The sequence below is a fragment of the Colossoma macropomum genome, unplaced genomic scaffold (assembly GCF_904425465.1).
Source record: "Colossoma macropomum unplaced genomic scaffold, Colossoma_macropomum, whole genome shotgun sequence".
Lineage (NCBI taxonomy): Eukaryota > Metazoa > Chordata > Actinopteri > Characiformes > Serrasalmidae > Colossoma > Colossoma macropomum.
Window position 1 is genome coordinate 22,514,161 of NW_023494802.1, and position 10,581 is coordinate 22,524,741.

General features: G+C 41.2%; 1 long non-coding RNA gene across 1 annotated transcript; it reads left to right on the plus strand.

Annotated features, from left to right (window-relative positions):
* Positions 1–8,347: 8,347 nt before the first annotated feature.
* LOC118822870 lies at positions 8,348–9,868 on the plus strand. The gene is made up of 3 exons (XR_005008483.1): positions 8,348–8,460; positions 9,278–9,365; positions 9,520–9,868. It is a non-coding gene; the product is annotated as an uncharacterized LOC118822870 (long non-coding RNA).
* Positions 9,869–10,581: the final 713 nt, after the last annotated feature.

Below are 10,581 nucleotides of genomic sequence, written 5' to 3' on the forward strand. Positions count from 1 at the left end.
TGCCCCATTTATCAGCTCCTGCAACTGCTTTGGCAGCCTCATCAGCCGCTTTATTCCCTTGTGTGACCTTCGACACATCCATTTTATGTGCTGCACACTTAACTATCGCTATTTCTTTAGGCTTCATCATAGCCTGCAACAATTTCATTATCTGATGGTGATGCTGTATTGGAGAACCATCCGTTTTCTTAAACCCTCGGTTCTTCCACACCGCTCCAAATAAATGACACACATTTTGAGCGTAGGCGGAGTCACAATATATATTCACACGCTTACCTTCCGCTAATAAACATGCTTCAGTTAATCCCACAAGTTCAGCAAGCTGTGCGGATGCAGGCTGTGGTACTACTCCAGCCTTCTCAACGACAAATTCAGTCCCTTGGGCTTTTACTACTGCATAACCAGCACTCAATTTATCTCCCACACGATAACAGGACCCATCAGTCCAATACTCCAAGTCCGCCTCACGCAATGGGAGGGCTTGCAAGTCTGATCTAAGCTTCGAGTATTTCTCTGCTTCTTGAACACAATCATGTGGTTCACCATCCTCTGGAGTTGGCAAATTCTCAGCTGGATTCACTGTGACACACCTTACTAGGGTAACATCTTCCTGCTCCAAGAGCCTATGATAGTCTCTAAGTCTAGACATAGTCAATGTGTATTTGCCATAATTCAAGAGATTTCTAAGACTATGATGGGTAAGAATTGTCACTGGATAGCCCATTGTGACAGACGATGCTTTCTCATACATTAAAAAAACTCCCACCAGTGCTCTGTAGCACAGCGGTAGCCCCAGCTCTACTTCTGAATAAGCAGTAGAATAATAAGAAATAGGTTGAGGATTTGTCCCCATACCTGTTGGCTGACAAAGAACTGCACATGCATATTTACCCCCAGTGGAAGTAGCCACATATAACAAAAAATTCTTAGAATAGTCCGGAAGCGCTAGCGCTGGAGCCTCTTGCAACCTCTGTTTGATCGTCTCAAATGCCAAAAGGCCATCCTGTGTCCAAGAAAGGTTACAATGAAGTTGAGCATTCCCAGTATCTTTAATCATAGCTCTCAAAGGCCCTGTTAAACTAGCATAATCCTCTACCCATGCTGAAGAATAACCAGCAATACCAAGAAATGTCATCATCTCTCTGACTGTTCTGGGTTTAGGCGCCTTGCGAATAGCTTCCAACTGACTATCAGAAATGCTTCTGTGTCCCTGCGTTATTGTCTGACCCAAATAAACTACTTTCTCCTGACAGTACTGCAACTTCTTCAAAGAGACCTTGTGTCCCTTTTCTGCCAATATCTGTAACAATTTAACTGAATCCTTATGACATGTTTCCTCATCTGGTGAACAAATAATAATGTCATCCACATACTGTACTACTGTACTTTTTAATAGCTGATCTATCCCTACCAAATCATCCTTCAATACTTTATTGAAAATATGAGGACTATGTTTAAATCCCTGTGGTAATCTCTTATACTCATAGAACTGTCCATTGTATGTAAACCCAAATAAACTCTGACTTTCTATGCTAAGTGGAACACTGAAATATGCACCACATAAATCTAACACTGTGAAATGTGTCGCATCTGGAGGAATTTGGGCTAACAAAGTATGCGGATCCGGCACTTCTGCTGGAAAATCAGCTACCACTTCACTCACCGCTCTCAAATCATGTACCAGGCGATACGAGTCATCCGGCTTCTTCACAGGCAGCAAAGGCGTGTTACTCTGAGGATTCTGTGTTATCTTCAAAACATCTGCTTTCACAAGTCCTTCAATCTGTGGTTCAATCCCTCTGATTGCCTCTTCTTTCAGTGGATACTGGTTCTTCCAAGGAGGTTTAACTCCTGGTCGAAGTTCAACTTTCACTGGTTGGGCTGACTTCACACGTCCAATATCAGTACTATGCCGCGACCACAAACATTCTGGAACTTGTTGCAACATCTCTTCTTTCAAAGAGTCTGGATCCATCTTAACACTGCAAATTGACTCATGTGTCATCCGCACAGTTTGTGGCTGTCCCTGTCCTTGAGCAGTAATCATAATCTTAACAAACCGCTGATCCTTACTCCTCCAGATGGCAAGATTCTCTTTCACTGGTTCAAAAACAGCTTCCTCTGCTTCTACCATCATTTCTCCTATGTGCTTCTGCTCATATTCTTCAGCCACCAACAAAGTCACATGTGGCACACTCTTCTCAATGTCAAACTCTTTCTCCAAATAATCATCTCTATCTATCTTCATAGCTGCTCCTTGTGGTCCCAAAATTATGCAGCATGACCGAAGCTGAACTTGCTTTGGTTGACAACTCAACCATTCCTCCGAGTTTGATTGAGCCGCATCCTTGAAATACTTGAGCGTGCAATGAAATGGATACTCTGGAAGCTTCGCATCAGGCATGTTCGCTACAAGAAACTTCTCCCACAACTTAGCTGGCTCCAAAAAATCTGCACTAAGATTTCCAATCCAAAATACTGAAGACGCTTCAGTCTCCGTTGTCATCAATAATTGGTGAGCAATATCATTTGGCACTTCCACCAGACAGCCGTCAGGTGTACACTTTATTGTACAGTTCAATCTGCACAAAGCATCTCTTCCCAAAAGTGCAATAGGTGTATGTTCTGATACCAGTATAGGTAAAGTCGTCTTCATATTTTTATAGCAGAGCTCAATTGGTTCTGTGAGAGGAATCAGCTGTTTCACTCCCTCAAACCCGATTGTCCGAATCCATTGGCCAGACATGGGGAGATGTATAGCTTCTTCAGGCCGAATACAGGTGAACGCAGCTCCGCTATCCACCATCACTTCCAATGGTCGATTATTTACCTTCACCTTTATTGTTGGATCTCTCTCCGGCCCTGATGCTACCAGCTGACACCCCCCTCTCGGGTCCTCTGGGCACCTCTAAAATCCCGGTTCTGGACCCCTATAAGGGTTCACCGGTCCCCCAAATGGCCTTGGTTGGCCCCTGAAGCCTCCTCTGAAATTTCCTCTGAAATTTCCTCCTGGTCTGTTGCACTCACGAGCAAAGTGGCCAAACTGTCCACAATTATAACACACTTCTAAGGACTGTTGAAAATTTGGATTAAACCTTCCTCCTCTTCCTCTTCCTAAATTTCCTCGACCTCTTCCTCTCCAGGTCTGCGCTTGACCCAAAGTTGGCTGTGGGGAGGCAGCCACTGGAACCACCAACGATGGCTGAAACGACTGGGGCTGAACCTGATTCGACTGCGGTTGTGGTAATGGTTGATTTTGCGGAGACTGACTCTGTATAACCAAAGCCTGCTTCTTCTCTTTCTTCTTGTTATCCACCAGTTGTATTTGATTCAGTTTTCTGAGGGTTTCTTGGTCCTGTTCTTTCTGGTCATGTTCCTTTTTCCTATATAGCTCCACTTGATGGGCTATGTGATCCGTATAAACACCCTTTGCCATACTTCCAAGACCAACCACCTCTGCCAGTTTACTCCTCACTGGTAGGGGCAGCCCCTTCTGTATTTTGGCTCGCAAAATTGACTGCTCCATTTGATTCAAATCCGGGTCATTTCCTGTAACATTTCTCCACACTTGATGGGCTCTTGACACATAGGCCCTCGGGTTTTCTTCCTGTCCCAGTGGCTCAATAAGAATATTATCAGGATGTACATTTGTCGGAAATGTATCTCTCAGCGCTCTCCATACTCGACCTCTAATTGCAGAAAACAGCTCCGGATCATTCACAGCAGTCCCCACATATCGATTAAGTCCTGCTTTCTGTAGAATCTCTTCCATGGCTGGGACTCCAAGGAGATTAGCCAAAAGTCTCTTAATATCTCCTATTGCAGGCTGTGTTCCCACCATGATCTCTTCCAACTTCGAAATCCAAGGATGTGCTCCATCCTGAAGAGTAGGTAACTTCTCAAGTATATCTGACATATCTGTGTTTTGCCAAGGCTTGTATTCCAAGCTCTGTCCTCGGATGACCACTGGACACATCTTCTCGTGTGTCTTCCCTTTTCTTGTGCGCAGTGCATATTTCACATCCACTTTTTGGGAGCCTCCTTTCCGCAACTCTTTCTTCTGAATTTGCAGCTCCTTTAATTGGTTCTCCAGTGCTTTTCGGCTTTCTGGTTTAATGGATTTATCCAAGTACGAAAGGCATTGATCTATACTTCTCTCAACCTCTCTTAAAGCTCTCTTTTTATCCTCTCCTATTCTGGTACTAGATGCCGCTGGAAAAAACCCTTTCGAAGACAAAAGACCCTCACTCTCTGAGTCTTCATCACTGTCTCCATCCTCGCTCTCGTTAGAACTATCATCTCCTAAGTCCTCTTTCCTCCATGTTTTATCTCCCCTCTGTTCCGCTCTCATCAATATTCGCCTGACTGCAGGGTCATATCCACCCATGATCCCTTCCAGGTCACTTTGATCGCCATCATCTCCCGATTCCATCCTCCTGATCCTCAGTTCCCCCTTGGTTTCCAACCGTGTCATTTTCTTCTTACTTTTGGAACTTGGATACATCTTTATAGTTGTTTCCGCTTGACCTGTTTCAATTATCCGGTCATCCTCATCTCTGATGTGATATTCACCTTCCTGGCTGATCAATGGGAGCTGGGGATAGATTTCCTTAAACTTCACCTCCTTCTCATAAGGTGGGGGTCTCTTTACTGGATCCATATGTGAGAAAGGTGCTTTAATTTCTGCCATTAATTTTTCTCTTTCCTTTACATTTTCTCCTATTTCTTCTGCACCTCTATCTCTCTTATCTTTGGCCGCTTTTATCCTTTTCTGTCCCTCGTTTTCAAACAACTGGAGAATACCAAGCTCTATTTGTCTCTTTTCTTTACGTTTTTCCCCCTTTTTACCCTTCTTTTGATTTGCCTTATATGTGGACACAAGCACCTGCATTGTTTTAATTACATCTGGGTTAAGGGTCCCCTCCACTGGCCATGGTTGGTCAATTTCAGACCAACGCTTATGCCATTTCTCCGATATCTTTGCAATGCCTTTAACTAAAGGATTATTCTTCTGCACTACATCAACAGGCGTTATTACTTTTGTAATTTTAATGTCCTTTGTCGACATTGTAACTACTCCCTTATGTTCCCTTATTGTGAATTAAGACTATTTACTAAAATTAAAATTACTTCTCCCTTTCTCTCTGTTTTCAAACCACTAATTTACCACATCAGTAAAAATGAAAGAAATTTGCCAACTCCAAAGAAATCGGAAACATTAATGTAATTAGCAATTCACTTCAATAAATCCACCTATAATATGGACCAAACACACAAATAATCTGCCTAATTGCAAATAAAATTTCCTCAAATATCCAACAAATAAAAATCTAATCCTATACAAAGCTCAAAGTAATCACACACCCACAAGGGACCAGCTATCACCCGATGTGTTCCTATTTGCAGCAAGACAATCACCTATTTATCACCCAATGTTCAAACCCCTGCACCTTAAAGCATCCAATAGTCTCAACATTGAATCCCCCGTGCCGCTCAAATCAGAATAAACCATGCACAAACAATAAAACTCATATTTGCCATTCTTAACAGAGTTTAAACCAAATAAGTATGTTGCCTTAATTAATTAAATGCATTGAACAGTCAGTCTGTTGCCAAACCTCTCTTTTTCCCTTAAACTACAGCCCCTAGTATCATATAAACACATAGTTATACTCTTTAACCCCCAAATAGAGAAATATTCTTATAATAGCCTATAAATGAAGCAGATTGTATATATATCAACAATAATGACTATAAATAAGCATACATACATATATTTAAACTGCAGGTATTTGTCAAAAAGAGTTTTGTGGATAAAACACACTGGCCTTAATCAGATTGGAGCCAGATGGGTATGCGGTCAATCCGTGTCAGCACTGGAGCTCTGTCCCCTCCAATCCTCACACACCATAGGCGGACAAAGGAAAAAACAGATCAGAATCAAGTATCAAATGAACCCACTAGGTATTATGGACCACACAAAAACTATCCAATATGATTTACGCCCCTTATCTGCCCACTCTTATATCATTTTTTATCTATAACAAATGTTTTCCTCCTTTAAACACCAAATTATCATCAAAAAAGACATTTCAGTTTATTTCACTCCAACACCTTACATACTCATTCAATGTTCTTCACTCACACACACAAACATCCTCACTGGTCTCTCCACTCATCTCCAAAATTATAAACGTCCTTCTTGAAGCTTATTATTATCAAGTCCCCTGAATGAGGCTCATGTATACTAATTTATAAAAGTCCTCTTATTCTTTATGAGGCTCATAAATCTTAACTTTATCTTAAATCTTAAATCTAACAATGTCCCCCAGGAAAGCTCATGATATTAACGATATCAGAGAAATGCCCTCTCATAGAGGTTCATATTTGATCATTTATACATTCTTAAAGCCAGTCACACAGCTGGAGCACCTCCAAGTCAAGCACCACACACACACACACATACATTTACGCATACGGAGAAGCCAGCTCCGCACACGCCCAGTAAGGGGGGGGCCAATCCCCCTCACACAGAAGCACACACAGCGCTCTCACAGACACAGAAGACACAGAACAAAACATTTATCCTATAGCATGCTTTTTCCTGCCGCTCCTTTTTCTCTTTTTCTTCTAAATTTATGCTACCTTTATGAGGTGTGAATATTCAATAAAAAGCTGCTTCAGACACTGTTCGTCAACTAGTGTTCGAGTGGGAACTTTATAATTGAATTTTCCCTTCCACACCTCCAGTTCCTTAGAACTGACCCAGAAATTCACCTAGTGATTTTCCAGGATTTTAGGCCCGTCTAAAACCGCCTCCCAGAGGGCTTTGGTCCAAATCTGCGGCTCCTTTTCACTTTTAACTCTTATCATCTCTATTCTCTTCCCTTTTCTTATTTCTCTTTTCACTCATATCATCTCTATGCCCTTTAACTTCTTTTATTCTCTTTAACTCTTATCCTTTCTATTCTTTTTAACTCTTCACATCTCTTTTCTATTTTCTTTAACTTCTTTTTTTCCCAGTAAACTATTTTCCCCTTAATCTAATTCCCCAGGGCCCTGGGCTTTTACTTTTCACTTCTCGTTCCCCCTTTTTATTTTCTCACCTGATCCGACTATTTCTCTAAGCCAACTTTCACACAGTGACCGATATACACATGTCTTACCGTTAAGAAGATAAGGGCCCAACCTTCATTAATCTTGCATGGTGTTAATTAGCTCACTTTATCGTTACTAATTAGGCTATTCTACACTTTTGCATCAGCTTTCCTTTTCACTATTATACTCCCCCCTTTTATTGCGGCGTGCACAACGCAATAAACCCCAATTTAGAACGGAGAAGCACTCCAAACATCAACACAGCATCGCCCCCACACACAGTCCTTACGGTGCAGCTAGACAGCAAACATCCAACAGCCTCAACGAAAAAACCCAGCGCTCACCTGAATAGCCGGCCTGGAGCGGGAGTCAGCGCACTGAGGCTGTCGGCGACGCAGCCAGCCACAACACCTCCGAAGTTCGTGACGCCAAATTCTTGTTGTTTATTTAGTGGCGATGGTGTTTAGATGTTGTGAAGAAAAACTCCGCCGATACTGAGTTGCCAGTAAAAGATTTATTACATAGTAAAACAGTATCATATCAAGCACTATAGAGTACCTGAGAGAGGATCTGTGCCAATTCTAAATGTCCCCTCCCGAACAGACTGACCAACAGCATATATATATGGTTCTTGTTGTTGAAACAGGAGACAGAGCATATGGTTCTTTTTAACATGACCTCATCTATTTGAACCTAAGAGACCAAGGGCCCCCCAATTCACATTCCTAGCCCCTGCACAAACAGAGCACACAGGGAACTCCTAGATACTACCACCTCAACTTATTGAAAGAGTGTTTTTACCTTCTTCTATCAAAGGTTTCTTTTTAAAATATACTTCAGCTGCGATCAGACTACAAGAATTTAGCTAGACTATGACTGATTTTGTTGCAGTCAACAAATTTCCAGCTTCAGGCCCAAAAATAAGCGCCGGGAACGATGAAGCTCTTGCAGTGTGACATAATCAAAGAACAGCGATGTGGCATCTGGAATTCCCCACAACACCGCGATGAAAAGTCTAGCATGTTTTTTTTTTTATTTTTCTGCTTAATTAGACATTGCCTACAATACATTCCTTGACATTAACCAATAGGAAGACAGAAGGTGTGTCTCAAAACCTAGTGAGCTCTCTACATAGACAGCATTTTACGTCACAATATGCGCGCTCCCGACAAGTAGGCTGTCCCAATTCTTAGATATCTCAAATATGCTGCCTACTAAGGTATCTCATTTTGGCCGAATATCGAGAGAGCATCGGATGCTTCCTCAGCCGCTAAGGCAATCCCGTGATGCAACGCGGCGCACCTGAAAGTTGGAAGATGGCGGACGGAGTCGATGCGGCAAGCAGCGAAGTCATCTTTAAATGTAAGTTATTCTGATTTTCTGTGGTGTTTTATTTGTTTTCTTGTCATAAATCTGTATAAAATAATTTTTACTATTTATGTCCGTCATTGATCATTTTCCAGTTTTCGGAACACCAAAAAATCCGCTAGCATGCATGCTAACGGATTTTGAAGCATCAGGCTATTGTTTTCTGTAGCCAGCTGGCTAATAACCACGCTGGCTAACAACTTAGCAGGCTGTTTTGTCAAACGTTAATGAAGAGTTAGCGCTATCTAATCGTTGATCCGTTTGTGTGTCTTGAATAATTTGATAGAATTATGGGGGTTATATGGTGCTAACCAGCTATTTAGTTGTCCGTGTTCGCATACACGAGTTGTTTCCACTTTTTCAGGGACCAGATCAGCGCTTGAAGCTTTTATTAAAGCTCGTATAGAGAAAGAGAGGCTGTTCACAGGGGAGAAAAACTCTGCGTTGTCAGCTTGGAAGTAAGAAAGTTAGGGTGTTGGTTCACCAGTTAGATCAGGGGTGTCCAATCTTATCCACAAAGGGCGGCTGTAGGTTAACTAACTGCAGGTTTTCATTGCAAACGTGTAGGAGCTCACCTGATTCCCCTTAATCAGGGCAAACAAATAAACCATGAAAACCTAAATAAACCATGAATGAGTTGGGCCTGCATGTTTTTAACTTAACTGTATGTAAAAGTAAGTGATTTGCTTGTGTGGTAATGCATCTTCCTAAACTGGTTAAAATTTTAGTTGGAAAATTTTGAATCGTTTAATTTACTTACCTAGTCTCAAAAAATAAAAGTCCTAATTTGATTTTGTTTGCTTGTTGATAGGACGATCCTTGTGGAACTGGGGCTACAACATAAAGTGACTCCTCAACAAGCCTGAAAAAAATGGGACAATTTAAAGAAGAAATACAAGGTAAGTTCTAAGACAGAGTTGCAGTACATTATTTGAAAGACTAAGGATTTATCTATTTCAAACCTAATTCAACTATTAAAGTATTCTTAAGTATAATTCAGCCAGGCAAAAGATAGCAAAGTGAGGTTAGATTACAGGTTTGCATTTATTTTAGGAGCTGAAGTGTCCACCGTCTGGAAGTGGGACAGACAACGGGGAAGCCACTGCAGCCACTTGGCCCTGGTTCAGCCTCATGGACGGGGCTCTTGGTAACCGGCCCTCGATTTCACCGCCTCTGCTAATAGCCTCGTCAGATGAGGCGGAACCAGGGCCATCTTCTGCTGTGGCTCCCCGTTGTCTGAGGAAAGACCAAGGAAGAGGCAAGGAACCCTAATCGACCTCTTGCGAGAGGACATGGAGAGGGAGAGGGAAAGAGGAGAGAGCGAGCGGAGCAGGAGCGGCCTTCTTGAGAAACTTATTAGCAAGATTAACTAATGCATTTTAAAAATAAAGCTTATTTTATGGAATAATTCTGGATTTTGATTTTTTTTTAGACATGTTTTAATTTTAATCTTGAAATGCGGTAAACTAATCATAACAGGCTTTCTCTTTGGATGAATTAAGTTATTCTTCATTGATGACCCCACTAGAAACCCAGTGTATCCTTAAGAATGCTTCATGCTATACCTTTCACAAATTTAAACTTGTAGACTGTTCAATCATTATGGTCAGTTCTTTATTTTATAATATCTTGACGTTTTCCTTTAATGAAGGACATTCTTGTTGTAAAATCACTTGGAACTGTTTTTACAGTGTAATCACAATAACAAAACAATATTTTAATCTTAAATAAGAATAAATAAATAAGAAACTATAATGAATTAATAACAGAATTATCCTAAAGCTTTCTTATTTTGAGATTGAAAAACACTTCTGTACACATTTTTACGTTTTAAGAGATTTTAGCATAGTGCTAAAAAATTAACACTTCGACTACACATAAACTGCCTAACAAGTAAAAATGTATAGAACATTATTTACCTTCTAACAACAATCAAGACTAGAATTATACATTTAGACTAGATTTAAGATGTCACTTTCAAAGATATTTTTCTCAGTGCCGATATAACATTTGAAAGAGGACCATCAGTGCATGTCAGCAATGGCAGCGCAAAGCTGCTCCCGTAGACGATGACCACTGACTGCATCTGTGACATCTTCCTCCTGCCCATCCTCT